This window comes from Balaenoptera ricei, chromosome 11 (genome assembly GCF_028023285.1).
Source record: "Balaenoptera ricei isolate mBalRic1 chromosome 11, mBalRic1.hap2, whole genome shotgun sequence".
Taxonomy (NCBI): domain Eukaryota; kingdom Metazoa; phylum Chordata; class Mammalia; order Artiodactyla; family Balaenopteridae; genus Balaenoptera; species Balaenoptera ricei.
This window is the reverse complement of record NC_082649.1, coordinates 66,467,088-66,484,637: the sequence shown is the minus strand read 5'-3', so window position 1 is coordinate 66,484,637 and position 17,550 is coordinate 66,467,088. Positions and strand designations below refer to the sequence as shown.

Genomic DNA, 17,550 nt, shown 5'->3' with positions numbered 1-17,550 from the left:
AACATCTGCAAATAATGATACCAACCTCACTTATTTTTCCCTTAAATAACTTGAATCAGCATTTCAAAATTTGTTAAATAAGAGTGGTGTGAAGGTATTTGTTGTCTAATTTTCTGTTTTTAAGGGAATAGAGAGCATTTTATATCGTAATTCTTAATTTTAAAAAATATATATTATCAGGTCAGTTTAAAAAATAACCTTGGAAAGGTAAAGAAGGAAGAAATGTTCCTTGTCAATTTCCTGTCCCCCTTTTAAAAAGTTTAACCAGTAATCATTGTATTCTGTAGACTTTCTCAGCCTCACTGAGGTAAGGCACTGTTTTTCCTGTGAATGTGGTGAGCATGGTAACACTTCTGTCTCTGTTGTATAAGCCTTGAATTCCTCTTATGGTCTTATCTTACTGGTATTTGTTGTATTTTCTATAACCTGATGTTTGCTATAACCTTGATAAGATTTTTAAATTTTTATTATTGAGATTTATTTCTTGTGATATTATACCTTCTATATTTGTGAATGAAGATGACCTATAATTTTTTGTTTACCTGTGTTAGCCTGCTCAGGTTTGAGCATTAGAGCAATATGTGCCTCATAAGCCATGTTGAGGAACTTGCTGCCTTTTATATCCTTTGTAATTCTTAGTGCTTTTTATTCCAACTTAGGTCTTGCATTGGTCAAGGTCAGGTAACTTTTTGGAGATAATTTACAATTTTTTCTTTGTTATTAGTCTTTATCATTACTTTTCTTTGTTGTATCAGTTTTAGTACTGTTTATTTCTGAAATAGTTATCCATTCTGTTTGTTTTTCTGAAAAAGTATTTGTAAACCAGATATACAATAAGAGACTTGTATCCAGAATATATAAAGAACTCTTACAATTCAATAAGATGACAAATAATCCAGTTAAAAGATGGGTAAAAGATTTGAATAGACATCTCACTAAAGCAGGGATAGGAATGGCCAACAGCACATAAAAAGATGCTCAACATCATTAGCCATTAGGGGAATACAAATTAAAACCCCCATAAGGACCTCCCTGGTGGCACACTGGTTAAGAATCCGCCTGCAAGTGCAGGGGACATGGGTTCGAGCCCTGGTCCGGGAAGATCCCACATGCTGTGGAACAACTAAGCCCGTGTGCCACAACTGCTGAAGCCTGCATGCCTAGAGCCCGTGCTCCACAACAAGAGAAGCCACCGCAATGAAAAATGAGAAGCCCGTGCATCACAACAAAGAGTAGCCCCACTCGCCACAACTAGAGAAAGCCCGCACAAAGCAATGAAGTCCCAACACAGCCCAAAATAAATAAATAAATAAATATTTTAAAAAATCACCATGAGATACCACTACATAAGCACTAAAATGGGTATAACAAAAAAACCAGGGGACCTCCCTGGTGGCACGGTGGTTAAGAATCCTCCTGCCAGTGCAGGGGACATGGGTTCGATCCCTGGTCCAGGAAGATCCCGCATGCCATGGAGCAACTAAGCCCGTGCCCACAACTACTGAGCCTGCGCTCTGGAGCCTGTGAGCCACAACTACTGAAGCCTGTGTGCCTAGAGCCCGTGCTCTGCAACAAGAGAAGCATGCACACCACAACGAAGAGTAGCCCCCGCTCGTCTCAACTAGAGAAAGCCTGTGCACAGCAACGAAGACCCAACGCAGCCAAAAATAAATAAATAAATAAATAAATAAATAAATGTATTTAAGAAAAACAAATAAAAACCTGACAATTACGAGTGTTAGCAAGGATAAGGAGAAATTGGAACCCTCATTGCAGGTGGGAACGTTAAATGGTGCAGCCACTTTGGAAAACAGTTTGGCAGTTTCTTGAAAATGTTAAATGTAGATTTACTGTATGACCCAGCCATTCTCTTCCTAAGTATTTACCCAAGAGAAATGAATACATACATCCACATAAACACTCATTTTTTTTTGGAATTTTTGAATTTTATTTTATTTATTTTTTATACAGCAGGTTGTTATTAGTTATCTATTTTATACATATTAGTGTATACATGTCAATCCCAATCTCCCAATTCATCACACCACCACCACCGCCGCCACCACTTCCCCCCTTGGTGTCCATACGTTTGTTCTCTACATCCGTGTCTCTATTTCTGCCCTGCAAACTGGTTCATCTGCACCATTTTTCTAGGTTCTACATATATGCGTTAATATACGATATTTGTTTTTCTCTTTCTGATTTACATCGCTCTGTATGACAGTCTCTAGATCCATCCAGGTCTCTACAAATGATCCAATTTTGTTCCTTTTTATGGCTGAGTAATATTCCATTGTATATGTGTACCACATCTTTATCCATTCGTCTGTCAGTGGGCATTTAGGTTGCTTCCATGACCTGGCTATTGTAAATAGTGCTGCAGTGAACATTGGGGTGCATGTGTCTTTTTTTTTTAATTTTATTTATTTGTTTATTTATTTATTTATTTATGGCTGCATTGGGTCTTCGTTGCTGCATGTGGGCTTTCTCTAGTTGTGGTGAACGAGGGCTACTCTTCATTGTGGTGCGTGGCCTTCTCATTGCGGTGGCTTCTCTTGTTGTGGAGCACAGGCTCTAGGCATGCGGGCTTCAGTAGTTGTGGCACACAGGCTCAGTAGTTGTGGCTCTCGGGCTCTAGAGTGCAGGCTCAGTAGTTGTGGCACATGGGCTTAGTTGCTCCGCGGCATGTGGGATCTTCCCAGACCAGGGCTCGACCCCATGTCCCCTCCATTGGCAGGCAGATTCTTAACCACTGCACCACCAGGGAAGTCCCTACGTGTGTCTTTTTGAATTATGGTTTTCTCTGGGTATATGCCCAGTAGTGGGATTGCTGGGTCATATGGTAATTCTATTTTTAGTCTTTTAAGGAACCTCCATACTGTTCTCCATAGTGGCTGTATCAATTTACATTTCCACCAACAGTGCAAGAGGGTTCCCTTTTCTCCACACCCTCTCCAGCATTTGTTGTTTGTAGATTTTCTGATGATGCCCATTCTAACTGGTGTGAGGTGATAACTCATTGTAGTTTTGATTTGCATTTCTCTAATAATTAGTGATGTTGAGCATCTTTTCATGTGCTTCTTGGCCATCTGTATGTCTTCTTTGGAGAAATGTCTATTTAGGTCTTCTGCCCATTTTTGGATTGGGTTGTTTTTTTTTTAATATTGAGCTGCATAAGCTATTTATATATTTTGGAGATTAATCCTTTGTCCATTGATTCGTTTGCAATATTTTCTCCCATTCTGAGGGTTGTCTTTTCATCTTGTTTGTGGTTTCCTTTGCTGTGCAAAAGCTTTTAAGTTTCATTAGGTCCCATTTGTTTATTTTTGTTTTTATTTCCATTCCTCTAGGACATGGATCAAAAAAAATCTTGCTGTGATTTATGTTGAAGAGTGTTCTTCCTATGTTTTCCTCTAAGAGTTTTATAGTGTCTGGTCTTACATTCAGGTCTCTAATCCATTTTGAATTTGTTATGGTGTTAGGAAGTGTTCTAATTTCATTCTTTTACATGTAGCTGTCCAGTTTTCCCAGCACCACTTATTGAAGAGGCTGTTTTTTTCTCCATTGTATATCCTTGCCTCCTTTGTCATAGATTAGTTGACCATAGGTGCCTGGGTTTATCTCTGGGCTTTCTATCCTGTTCCATTGATCTATATTTCTGTTTTTGTGTCAGTACCATATTGTCTTGATTACTGTAGCTTTGTAGTATAGTGTGAAGTCAGGGAGTCTGATTCCTCCAGCTCCGTTTTTTTCCCTCAAAATTGCTTTGGCTATTTGGGGTCTTTTGTGTCTCCATACAAATTTTAAGATTTTTGTTCTAGTTCTGTAAAAAAATGCCACTGGTAATTTGATAGGGATTGCATTGAATCTGCAGATTGCTTTGAGTAGTATAGTCATTTTCACAATATTGATTCTTCCAATCCAAGAACATGGTATATCTCTCCATCACTTTGCATCATCTTTGATTTCTTTTATCAGTGTCTTATAGTTTTCTGAGTACAGGTCTTTTACCTCCTTAGGTAGGTTTATTCCTAAGTATTGTATTCTTTTTGTGCAATGGTGAATAGGATTGTTTCCTTAATTTCTCTTTCGGATCTTTTGTTGTTAGTGTATAGGATTCTGTGCATTTATTTTATATCCTGCAACGTTACCAAATTCATTGATTAGCTCTAGTAGTTTTCTGGTGATATCTTTAGGATTCTCTATGTACAGTATGTCATCTGCAAACAGTGATAGTTTTACTTCTTCTTTTCAAATTTGTATTCCTTTTATTTCTTTTTCTTCTCTGATTGCCGTGGCTAGGACTTCCAAAACTATGTTGAATAATAGTGGCGAGAGTGACATCCTTGTCTTGTTCCTGATCTTAGAGGAAATGCTTTCAGTTTTTCACCATTGAGAATGATGTTTGCTGTGGGTTTGTCGTCTATGGCCTTTATTATGTTGAAGTAGGTTCCCTCTATGCCCATTTTCTGGAGAGTGTTTATCATAAATGGGTGTTGAATTTTGTCAAAAGCTTTCTCTGCATCTATTGATATGATCATATGGTTTTTATTCTTCAGTTTGTTAATATGGTGTATCACATTGATTTGCGAATATTGAAGAATCCTTGCATCCCTGGGATAAATCCCACTTGATCATGGTGTGTGATCCTTTTAATGTGTTGTTCGATTCTGTTTGCTAGTATTTTGTTCAGGATTTTTGCATCTATATTCATGAGTGATATTGGTCTGTAATTTTCTTTTTTTGTAGTATCTTTGTCTGGTCTTGGTATCAGGGTGATGGTGGCCTCGTAGAATGAGTTTGTGAGTTTTCCTTCCTCTGAAATTTTTTGGAAGAGTTGGAGAAGGATGGGTGTTAGCTCTTCTCTAAATGTTTGATAGAATTCACCTGTGAAGCCATCTGGTCCTGGACTTCTGTTTGTTGTAAGATTTTTAATCACAGTTTTAATTTCATTACTTGTGATTGTTCTGTTCATATTTTGTATTTCTTCCTGGTTCAGTCTTGGAAGGTTATGCCTTTCTAAGAATTTGTCCATTTCTTCCAGGTTGTCCATTTTATTGGCATAAAGTTGCTTGTAGTAGTCTCTTAGGATGCTTTGTATTTCTGCGGTGTCCGTTGTATCTTCTCCTTTTTCATTTCTAATTTTACTGATTTGAGTCCTCTCTTTTTCTTGGTGAGTCTGGCTAAAGGTTTATCAATTTTGTTTATCCTCTCAAACAACCAGCTTTTAGTTTTATTGATCTTTGCTATTGTTGTCTTTGTTTCTATTTCATTTATTTCTGCTCTGATCTTTATGATTTCTTTTCTTCTACTAACTTTGGGTTTTGTTTGTTCTTCTTTCTCTAGTTCCTTTAGGTGTAAGGTTAGATTGTTTATTTGAGATGTTTCTTGTTTCTTGAGGTAGGCTTGTATTGCTATAAACTTCCTCTTAGAACTGCTTTTGCTGCATCCCATAAGTTTTGGATCATCGTGTTTTCATTGTCATTTGTCTGTAGGTATTTTTTGATTTCCTCTTTGATTTCTTCAGTGATCTCTTGGTTATTTAGTAACGTATTGTTTAGTCTCCATGTGTTTGTGCTTTTTACATTTTTTTCCCTGTAATTGATTTCTCATCTCATAGTGTTGTGGTGGAAAAGATGCTTGATATGATTTCAATTTTCTTAAATTTGCTGAGGCTTGATATGCGACCCAAGATGTGATCTATCCTGGAGAATGTTCCATGTGCACTTGAGAAGAAAGTGTAATCTGTTGCTTTTGGATGGACTGTCCTATGAATATCAATTAAATCTATCTGGTCTATTGTGTCATTTAAAGCTTGTGTTTCCTTATTAATTTTCTGTCTGGATGGTCTGTCCACTGGTGTAAGTGAGGTGTTAAAAGTCCCCCACTATTATTGTGTTACTGTTGATTTCCTCTTTTATAGCTGTTAGCAGTTGCCTTATGTATTGAGGTGCTCCTATGTTGGGTGCATATATATTTATAATTGTTATATCTTCTTCTTGGATTGATCCCTAGATCATTATGTAGTGTCCTTTCTTGTCTCTTGCAACATTCTTTATTTGAAAGTCTATTTTATCTGATATGAGTATTGCCACTCCAGCTTTCTTTTGATTTCCATTTGCATGGAATATCTTTTTCCATCCCCTCACTTTTAGTCTGTGTCTGTCCGTAGGTCTGAAGTGGGTCTCTTGTAGACCGCATATATATGGGTGTTGTTTTTGTATCCATTCAGCAAGCCTGTGTCTTTTGGTTGGAGCATTTAATCAATTCACGTTTAAGGTAATTATTTATATGTATGTTCTTATTACCATTTTCTTAATTGTTATGGGTTTGTTTTTGTAGGTCCTTTTCTTCTCTTTTGTTTCCCACTTAGAGAAGTTCCTTTAGCATTTGTTATAGAGCTGGTTTGGTGGTGCTGAATTCTCTTAGCTTTTGCTTCTCTGTAAAGCTTTTGATTTCTCTGTCGAATCTGAATGAGATCCTTGCCAGGTAGAGTAATCTTGGTTGTACGTTGTTCCCTTTCATCACTTTAAATATATGGTGCCACTCCCTTCTGGCTTGTAGAGTTGCTGCTGAGAAATCAGCTGTTAACCTTATGGGAGTTCCCTTGTATGTTATTTGTCATTTTTCCCTTGTTGCTTTCAACAATTTTTCTTTGTCTTTAATTTTTTTCAGTTTGATTACTACGTGTCTCGGCATGTTTCTCCTTTGGTTTATCCTGCCTGGGACTCTCTGTGCTTCCTGGACTTGGGTACCTATTTCTTTTCCGATGTTAGGGAAGTTTTCGACTGTAATCTCTTCAAATATTTTCTTAGGCCCTTTCTCTCTTCTCCTTCTGGGACCCTTATAATGCGAATGTTGTTGCATTTAATGTTGTCCCAGAGGTCTCTTAGGCTGTCTTCATTTCTTTTCATTCTTTTTTCTTTATTCTGTTCCACAGCAGTGAATTCCACCATTCTGTCTTCCGGGTCACTTATCTGTTCTTCTGCCTCAGTTATTCTGCTATTGATTCCTTCTAGTGTATTTTTTATTTTAGTTATTGTATTGTTCATCTCTGTTTGTTTGGTCTTTAATTCTTCTAGGTGTTTGTTCTTTAATTCTTCTAGGTCTTTGTTAAATATTTCTTGCATCTTCTCGATCTTTGCCTCCATTCTTTTTCCGAGGTCCTGGATCATCTTCACTATCATTATTCTGAATTCTTTTTCTGGAAGGTTGCCTATCTCCACTTCATTTAGTTGTGTTTCTGGGGTTTTATCTTGTTCCTTCATCTGGTACAAAGTCCTCTGCCTTTTCATTTTGTCTGTCTTTCTGTGAATGTGGTTTTCCTTCCACAGGCTGCAGAATTGTAGTTCTTCTTGCTTCTGCTGTCTGCCCTCTGGTGGATGAGGCTATCTTAAACACTCATGTTGATGTCCATAGCAGTATTATTCATAATTGCCAAAAAGTGGAAACAACCCACCAATCATCTAATGAATGGATAAACAAAATGTGATATATCCATACAATGAAATGCTATTTGGCATAATTAGAAGTGAAGTTCTGATGCATGCCATAACATGGGTGAACCTCAAAAACTCTATGACAGACACAAAGATTATGTATTGCACAATTCTGTGGGACTGGGGGTGAGAAAGGGAAACAATCCACTAGGTTTCTTTTGGGGATGATGAAAATGTTCTAAAGTTAGATTATGGTGATAGTTGCACTTTGCTATACTAAAAATCATTGTACAGTTAAAAGAGGTAAATTTTATGGCATTTAAATTATAGCTACTGAAGTTAGGATCCTGACTCCCTCAACTCAGAGCTCTGCTTTAGTAACAAACAGTCCCCAAATCCTAGTGACTTACATTGACAAACATATTCTTCACTCACATTACATGTCCAGGGGCTGTGGGTCATTGCTACAGTTCTGCTCCATGGCCTCTTGGTCTGGGACCCAGGTGGAAGGAGCAGTCGCAATTTGGGACTGCTGTTTTCTTGGCCAAGGGAAAGAACAGGAGGCTCATCCACACAAGCAATGGCTCTTAAAGCTTCTTCCAGACCTGTGTAGATCACGTTCATTCAGACTCCACTGATCAAAGCAAGACACATGGCCAAGGCTGACAATGAAGTCACTCACCCTGCAGGGAGGCACCACAGTCACTTGACAATGGGCTGGTCTGTGTGTATGATCTGCTTACAGAGAAGGGAACAATGAAATAATCGACTATAATCACCTTGCTCAAGTGACTTAACCTCTCCAGGCCTCAGTTTCATCATCTACAAAATGGGGAGATAATAAGCCTGTTTCATGGGTTTAAAGGGTTGTCAGGGTAAAATAAGTGATGACGTTTAAGGTAGCCCTGGCATGTAGTTTAAGCATTAGCTATTGCTGCAAAGCCTTACCTTACAAGGCCCTGCTCATAGAGCATCGCCTTGATGATCCCTGCTCTTTGGTTTCCTGCCAAACAACTCCCTTCCATCCATAGCACTTGGAAATTCAGTGACAGAATTTCAGGGGCTTTGGGGTTGTGCAGATTGACATTTGATGCTGCCTCTCCGTGACCTCCAACAAGTTGTTAAAGCTCTAGGCCCTTTACTTTATGCATCCTTAAAATGAGGTGTATCTTACCTGCCTCTAAAGGCCATCATGAGGATTTTACGAGGTAATATATTGTAAAGCCCATCTCTGGCAAGGAGCCAACAATCAATAGTTTGTCATTATTATTGGCAGCTATTATGACCTTAGTAATATTCTTTATCATATTGCCTGTAAGGTTTTGTTTAAAGGTATGCACTAAGACAACTTCTGTAGTGCAGAGAACTTATATCCCTGGCCTCTGACACATAGTAGGAACTTGACAGGTAATAAAGGCATTGAATGACTACTAATACAACTTGGAGATTTTGAATATTTTTAATGACTGTATCATGGTTATTAAAATGGCTACTGGTTATGAGAATCTCAGTATTTTACATGTGTTCATAGCGATGTAATTTTTTTGAAAACCACAGAGGTCAGTTTTCTTGGTTGCATCTTGGAACCTGACTCCTAAGTCCAGGTTCCCTGAGGTTGAGTTAATTTTCCTGGCTGCAGAGCAGCTGCTGCTGCGTGTCAGAACCTTAATTCAAACCCAAGGAATCCAGTCCTGAAGCACTCTTTCCACTTTATCACATTGCCAGCTGCTATCACTAATGCTTAATTCAGGGTGAGCATGAGTGTTAGCGCAAGTGATTGCAAGGACAGAGCCCTATCATTGTGAAACACCCTTCTCTGTGTCCCTGACAGGCTGAGGTAGCTGGGCAGTGGGCTGGAACCCAGAGTCCTGTGGTGGCCTGCTTGGTCAGTTATCAGAGTGACCTTGGGCAAATCTCTTCACCTCTCAAGGAAGTTTTCTGCATCTGTGAAATAGACCCAGCCCCTATTTTTCAAGACTGTCCTGAGGTTTGGCCCAGCATGGAATCCCAAGAACTGGGAATTGTTATCACTTCTGGATGATCTCTAAGCTCCATTTAGTTTTTTTTTAATTTTGAATTTACCGTGGGGAGCAATCCGAAGTAAGGTTGAGCTTTGGCTAGTTAGGGCAAAATGGAGCTTGTAGACAAAAAAATATTGCCGACCTCTTCAGTAAACAACACATGTTGCCCACCATCAAGGCATCAGCCACTGCAGCCGCCTGCCTCCCAACAACCGTGCACCCCGAGGGGCATTCAGGATGGATGCCCCTCATAGTTAAGATGCGTATCAAAGGAATGATTTCAATGAGCCCAGACTCTTGCGTCTTCCCATACTTGAGATATCTGTTTTTGTGATTAGCAGTAGTTTTTTGGATATTTGACTACTTTTTTCCCCCCCAGCAAAAACTGCTATATATCCTGGCTCCTCCCTTACCTCTTTGAAACAGTTCCTCAGAGCTATCTGAGAGGCTGTTTCCAGGCTATAGTCCTCAATAATGTCCCCAAGTAATACACCATTTTCAACTTTTAGGTTTTGTGTTGTTTTTCAGTCAACTTGTAGGTTGTGTGTTGTTATAGTTAAAAACTAAAATCAGGTATCTGCAACTTACCTGGATATGCGTAACAAATAAGATGGATTGATAGGTGGATAAAGGTTTTTTGTTTTTTGTTTTTTTTAAGAAAAACGTGATACTATGCAAAACATTAATAGTTGTAGAATCTAGAATATAGATTAGTTGAATATAGAATAGTTGTTAACTGTATGGTTCTTTCAGCTGTTCCCTATGTTTTCATAATAAATTGTTGGAAAAGCCCTAAAATCATGGCCACTTCATTCAGCTCACGGGGGACATTCAGTAGTGGATTCACCTCGGGCCCATGAGCCTTAGGATTCTCAGCGGGTCCCCCGTGGTTCTTGTGCAGCGGGGGGCTCTTGACAGTGCTGCAAGGCACAGAGGCACTTAATTAAGTGCTTGTCAGTTTTGGAGGCTCTTGTTCTTGGGGGAAGGTATCCAGAGCTTGTTGAGCCTCATTCCCCCGTAAACACAGGTTGGGTGAAACGGTTGGGTGGGGGGAGGACGGGGAGTAGGGAGGGTGACAGGAGTGCCCAAAAGACAGTCTAGCTAAGTCCCTGTGGTAGGGGTTGTGAAAAGACAGGTCTCCAGCAATCTCTGGAGAGAAGACTTTGGTCCAGTGGGCCTGGGGTGGTGCTCAGGGAGACTCCAACTTCACTTTAAACATTCCCCCAAGTGACTCTGCTGTGAGGCAAGCTTGGAACTGCATTCTTTGTAGGAACTTGACAGTAAAGGGAAGAAACTGGGACTTGGTCTGCACGGTGACATTCACTCAGAAAACTAAAAAAATTGGGTAGACTTTATATTTGCCAAAAGGAACGAGGCAGTGGAGAGAGAAGGAAAAACTGGTGACAGAGATCTGAGGTCCTTTTTGCCCAAGTTTTCTGAGGGGCCAGATGATGGCACTGCAAGGGATCAGACGTGGAGTGATGTGAGATAACGGGTGTAGGTAAGGCTCCCCACACTGATCTCTGTTGTTGCCTCTCTAATTTAAAAATAACAAAAAAGAGTTCTTCCTTTATAAACATTCTCATCTAAAGCCAAAAGCCAATTCTGAATACAGGGCAAAATCTTAAAGGTCACTCTGGGCCAAGGTCAATTGTCCCCACTCGTATGGTCAGCCTACTCAAGATGGCTGCTCTCTTGCTCTCTGTACAGTCCCCTGCCCAACCAGTGCCTGCTTCACCTATATCTTATGCACCTGACTGACCTTCCTACGCTCCTGCCCCGACCCCAGCTGGTGATTATTCTTATCAAAGGGGCGGTGAGGGGCGTGCCCTTCTGCTGGTTTCCCTGGTACCTAATGAGCCCACCTGACATCAATTCCCCTATAACTGGTAACCTCTCCTTCCACTTGGGAGTGAAGACTGCCGCCATGTCCTGTCCACCGTCCACCGCACACGGTGGGGTGTCGCTCCAGGACCTTGCTTCAGACGTGTAAGCTCCCCCATCCATTACACCACTGACGTCTCTGTTGCTGACTCTGGGCTCTTTCTTCGGTCTTGAAGCTGGGCAAGTACAGGGCTTGTAGGCCTGTGGGGTACAGCCCAACACCATTATTGTTTAATTTTACCATGATAGTACTGTGGTGGGCAAGGAGGAAGGCAAGACTATGGAGAATTTGGAACAGGGTTGATGGGAAGGCGCATGACTGTGAAGAAGGCCTGTGAGGGGTGAGGTGGCTGGAGCTGCCTGAAGGGCCACGTCTGATTTTAGCCTTGCATTGTGGTTATATCTGTCCTTTATGCAACCCCAGTGCTGCCACCCTCAAGGGCAGGAACAGGATCTATCTGCCATATCCAGATAGCACCAGGATGGGTGTGGGTAAGCTGAGGGGAGCATGCCCAGGGCAGCAGGGTGGGGTGAGGCTGCCCCCTGACACTTGAGACCTGTGTTCACGAGTACGTGGGGTGGTGTGATCAAGGTCCCCATGGGCTGGCCTGCAGGCAATCACCACGGGCAGCGTCCCAGGATGGGCCAGTGCTGGGCCCGCTGGGACCTGCACCCTCATCTTGGGCAAAGCCTTCCCTTCTCTTGTGAGACCAGGTAACGAGACCTACCTTGGGGTTTTCAGGAAGGTCAAATGAGAGGACATGTGCAAAGTGCTCAGCTCAGCATGTTGTCCAACCCAAGTTCATGTGCTGGGCGCACAGTGAGGCCAAACAAATGGAAACATAGGCGTTTGGAGCAGAGAAAGGTTTATTCCAAGGGCCACGCGAGAATGGGCAGCTCGTGCTCGAAAGACCTGAACTCCCTGATGGTTTTCAGGGAAGAGTTTGTATAGGCAAAATTTGGGGTGAGGGCTGAAGGGAGGTGTTCCAGGAATCTTGTGCTCAACCTGAAGTTATTATCCTCCACCTGGGTGGGGACCTTAGTTCGAGTAGAAGAACTCAAAGTGATATATTGTTACGTAAATTCCTGGAGGAGGAACTAGGATTGTTTTCACTTGTTTCTGCATTCCCTCACTTCCGTGATTAGTAACTGTTTGAATCTGCCCTTTGGAACTCAGGGAAGGTCAAGGAAGCTGAAGCCTTTTTCCTACAAACAAGAAACGGGGACACGGAAAGGCTTTGCTACCTGGGAGTGTTACCTGAAAACTGGGCTCGCCTCTTGGTGGGTATCAAGCCAATAGACACAACCAAGCCAAAGATTGGGAGAAGGAATGATTATTACTCGCAGCAAGTAAGGAGAACACCAGGGATCTTTCCCAAAGCAGCGTTTCCCTGAACAGCAAAATTGGGGAAGTTTTAAGCTAAGGGTACATGCATATTCATGAAGGGGCTTTAAGCAGAAGAGAATTCAACATAGAATTGGGGCAAAGGTCGACAGAGTCCAAGCTTTAGTTGATTGAAGTCAGGAGGGTCAACATCATCATTCTGTCCTCCACCTGGATGGGGGCCTTTGTTCTTGCAGAACTCAAAGATACACGTTGTGTGTATCCCTTGAGGAGGAACTAGAACTCTGCTGTATCACTGCACTATTGTCTGACTGCCTTTTCTCTGTTCCTGCATCCCTTTCATCCCTTAGATCATTAATTACTGAGACCTGTTCAAGGGCAAGCATTGTGGCCAGGCTTAGATCACAAAATATCATGAAAGCCATTCCTGGTTTTCTTTCTCCGGGGACCCCCTAACTTATCTGCTTATAGGAGGGCCCCACAGGGTCCTACTCGATTTCAATGCCCCCTTTTCTCCGCTACTCCTCAGTCTTGAGGGAAACATGTATTGGACAAGAAAGGGAGTAACATTTTGGGTAGAGAGGATAATCATAAACTCGGCAGAGGAACTCGGTTTTAGGGGGACTTGGTTTCAAGCACCTGGTGAAGAGTAAACACTCGATGGACATAGCTATTGCTATTACAACAAATATGTGTTCCATGTAGAAGATGGTTACATGCCCGTGAGCCAATGGAAAACTCCTAACACCCTAATCCTCCACCCAGAGATATCCACCGACCATACATCAGCATCGCCCCAGACCCTTCTTGGATTGTTTTCAACAGAAAAGTTTATACCCTACAGCTCATTTTGAACCTTCTTTCAAGAACATCTTTCCACATTAGTTAAGTATTCATAAATCTTACCCTTTTAAAAGACTTTAAGGAAATCCATTTTATGGACATAATTTATTCGACCCATCTGCATTTATTGTATATCTCGGCTGCTTTTAATTTTTCGCTGTTATGAAACAGGAAACATGGGCAGTCTGTGCGTGTTCTTGCTAATTCCGCGGAACGTGTTGTTAAAAGCTCTGGTGCTCTACTCAAGGCTCTGTCCCAGCTTTGCGGTCCGCCCCGCCCCGCCCCGCCCCGCCCCGCCCCGCCCCGCCCCAGACCTCTCTCCAGGGGTCGTGTGACCGGTGTCCACCAGGGGGCGAGCGGGAGCCGCAGTTGGGGGCTCGACCACGCATGCGCGCGCCACTGGGAGCACATGCGAAGGACTGTGGGGGCGGGAGCGGGAGGGGAAAGGTAGGAGGTGAGAGGTGAAGGGGCGGAGAGCTGCGCGGGCGCCGGGCGGCCGGGAGAGAGAGGGCGGGCGCCACGCCCGGACCGCGCGGGCCGGGAGCGCGCACGCCGCGCCCCGCCCCCGTCCCCGTCCCCGCCGCCGTCCCCACCGCCGCTGCCGCCGTCGCCGCCCGAGAGCTGTTGCCGCCACAGGTACCGCTGAGCGCGTCCCCACAGCGTCCGCTCCCCGGCCCGGCTCGGGCCTCCCGCTGCGCGGCCCGGGAAGTTCCGGGATGGGGGCCGCCGGGGGCACTGGCGCGCCGGCGTGGGCGCTGTCCAGCAGCCGTGCGGGCCGGGCTGAGAGACTGCAGCCAGAGAGGGGGCCGGGTTGCCGCGTCCCCAATCCCACCCTGGCCGCGCCCCCGTCCGGGCCAACAGCGCGCCCTCAGCCCTCCCCCTGGCCCCGGGGACCACTGGCCTGAGAGGGAGTCGCGCTGTTGCGCCCCCTGGTCCCGCCGTCCCCTGGGAAGCTGCCGGTTCTAGAACCTGCTTTTGGGCTGTCTGGGTTTTCCGGAGTGCGGAGGAGAGCACGCTGTCCGCACCTGCCTCTTTTGCAAGATCTGATTGAGAGGCAACACGTAGCTTCTTTGCTGGGTTTTGCTTGGTTTTTAGTTTTCTGTTTCGCTCAGACCTAAACATTGTTCACTGAGGTTGCCTCTTACTCTAGGTGGTTTATTACCTCCGTTCATCATGCAGGATCCTAACGTCAGAATAGCATTAGCTGCAGGGAGCCAGGGATCCAGACTGTTTGAGCCGTAGGTAGTTGTACAGGTGGAAATGCTCGTGGCCTAGGGGAGCAGTGAGTCCCCTCCTGGCAGGAGTTTGCCCTGTTTCGTGTCACTCACTGCCCCACCTTCTGTGGTGACAGAGCTGGGTGACTAAACTCCTTCTGGGGATTTTGTAATAATTTTTGTGAGGACGACATAGTAAAGGTTTCTTTAATGATACTAGCTTTGAGTGTGTTTCTGACCAAACGTTTGTGAAGTTTGGTTATGCAGTGTCCTTATTGCTGTGCTGCCATCTCAGGGTGTTGTACTGAAGACTGAAGCTTTTATAAGGGAGTCAGGGTCAAGGGTGTCTGAGAGTATTTTAGGTGTTCCTCTAATTGACGACCTATATCTTTTTAATGTATGTTGATAGAATTTAGGTTTTAGGTGTTTTACACATTTGCAGCATTCCCCCGGGGCACACGATGTAAAAACCACAAAATATGTATAAATATATCTCCACACTCATTCTTTTGGTGATTTATTGAAATTGAAAGAGTTATTTCTCATTTATTATGAACGCGTCTGGTGTTTGAGAGCTCTCTTTTCTTTTGCTGTTGTGGCAAAAACAGCGCCTCTCCAGAGGTCTCCATGTGCTTTATAATCACTGGTTTAGGTCCCCCTCCTCCATCATCTAGATTAGTTTACTGTCGGGAGGTGGGTATAAAAAGTCTACTACTCCTAGTTTATGCATAGAAAATGGAGGCATAAAGATTGTGAATTGCTTGAGGTCATATATGAACAAGTAAACTGTCCAGTTGGGAAATGAACCATACCTGTGGGGTTCAGTACACATGCATTTATTAACATTTGGTGGTAGACTTTAGGGGATGCTTACTGTCTTAGTGTATACATGAATGTGTCCCAAGGACCCTGGAATGACACTTAGGTTTATGTGTTATTTGCTTACCCTCACCATCGGTGGCCATTTGGTGGCCACCAGTGTTAGTTTTACTGGCTCCGATAGGTACTTCATGTACAGTTTGTGTCATCGCTCCCATTAAACAGATAAGACTGCCCCTCATAGAGAAGCTGGGTTGCCAGTGTCACCCAGCTTGGCATTGGGGATCAGGCCTTCAAACCAGGTCTGCCGAACTGCACCACCTAGCTACTTCCACTGTAACTTGCTCCCTTCCTGAGTTGGCCACTGAAGCAAAGTCCAGGTGACTTCTTTTGCCGCCTGAAGTAATAATTCTGGGTAAAATATTTATCCAGCACTTGGGCTGTCTAGATTCTGTGCTAGGTGCTCTCATAACAGCTTATCTCACTTAATCTTCATAGTAACCAGGGACGATGACACTGTTATCACCTCCTTAACTGATTAGTTTTAGAGATGTTATCTGACTGGCCCTGGGTCACCTAGTGAGTTAGAAGCTGAGGCCAGGTGGAAACCCAGGTTTGTCTGAAAACAGAGTCCATGCTTTTATGCTGTTCTTGGACCTGCTGGCTTCACAGTCTTCTCCACTGCCTACCAAGTGAAAGGTAGCAGAGGAGGGTGTTAGGGGTGAAGGAAGGAACCCAGTGTCACAGACTTGAGTCAGAGATGGTGGAACTCCACAGGAAGGAGACATTCATTTGGTCACTGTGTTTGACAGCTTCCCCTTGAGTGGTCAGGGGCACTGCCTGAGAATATTTGCAGGGTTGCTGGGCCATGCAGCTTTGCAGTAGAGTCCAAAGAGGGGTGTGGGTGTGTAAGCATCAAGGGTGCACGTGGGTCTCAGGAAAAAAAATTAAAACGAATCTTTGTGTTTATTTCAGCCTTATTTAATTTTTATTTTGTATTTTATAATGTATACTCCGTATTATCACAGTAGCACATATATATAATTTATAAGTATACGTATATTGGGGATATGTACTTGAATTTTTGTTGTTGGGGATTCATAATCAAAAATATTAAGAAACCACTGGTTTATTTGATATTTAGCATTTTCTGAATTCATAAAATATGTGAAGTGTTATTTGTCCCATTTGTTCCTAAGTTGGAAGTCTAGTGAAGTTCAGTGTAATTCCACATAATCAGAGAAAGGGTATTTCATATTAATAACCAATTATAAATTACTTTAGAAATTGCAGTCCGAGTATGAAAGAGGATCTGGTATTTCAATAGTCTTTATGTCTCAAATATAGTACCGCTCTTAAGTTTGACACTAGAGGGACTGATAAAGCCCTTCAGAGTTAAAATTTGGGGGAATTCCCTGGCGTTCCAGTGGTTAGGACTCTGCACTTTCACTGCTGAGGGCCTGGGTTCAATCCCTGGTCAGGAAACTAAGGTCCCACAAGCCACGCAGTGCGTCCAAAAAAATAAATAAATAAAGAAGAAGAAGTTGTTAAAATTTTGTTGTTGAACCTTTTCTATTTTAAACATGTTAATTCAGTCTGAAGCCAGAGAGACTAAACTATTCAGTTTATGCAAATATGGCAGTTGTAATAGTCGTATTTGCACTATTTCCCAACCTTAGAGTATTTTCAAATCATCTAAATATTGAAATTCCAAATACGTTGATTCCTTATCACTTTTTACAAACTAGATTCTTCAGTTCATTCCACTGCAGTGGTTAGTACATTATTTCAAAATGAGCGGTTCCAGAATTATACCTAACTAAAAAATATCTTTGTCATCTTCCAGCTTATCATTTCACAATTGAATAGATTAGTGTTTGTTCAGGAGTTTAGGTTAAAATAACAGAATGGGTTTTGAGCAAGAAATATATTTTCCTAATTACATAAGCTGTTTTTATCCAGATGAGTTATCATTACTTCGTAAC

General features: G+C 42.7%; 1 protein-coding gene across 3 annotated transcripts in view; it reads left to right on the top strand.

Annotated features, from left to right (window-relative positions):
• The first annotated feature begins 14,087 nt into the window (after window positions 1-14,087).
• SCAP (SREBF chaperone) overlaps window positions 14,088-17,550 on the top strand; it is an 84,427-nt gene continuing 80,964 nt past the window's right edge. For all 3 annotated transcript variants that reach the window (XM_059939485.1, XM_059939486.1, XM_059939484.1), the window contains exon 1: window positions 14,088-14,168. The gene's annotated coding sequence lies outside the window, so the exon portion shown is untranslated. The remainder of the gene's footprint in view (window positions 14,169-17,550) is intronic.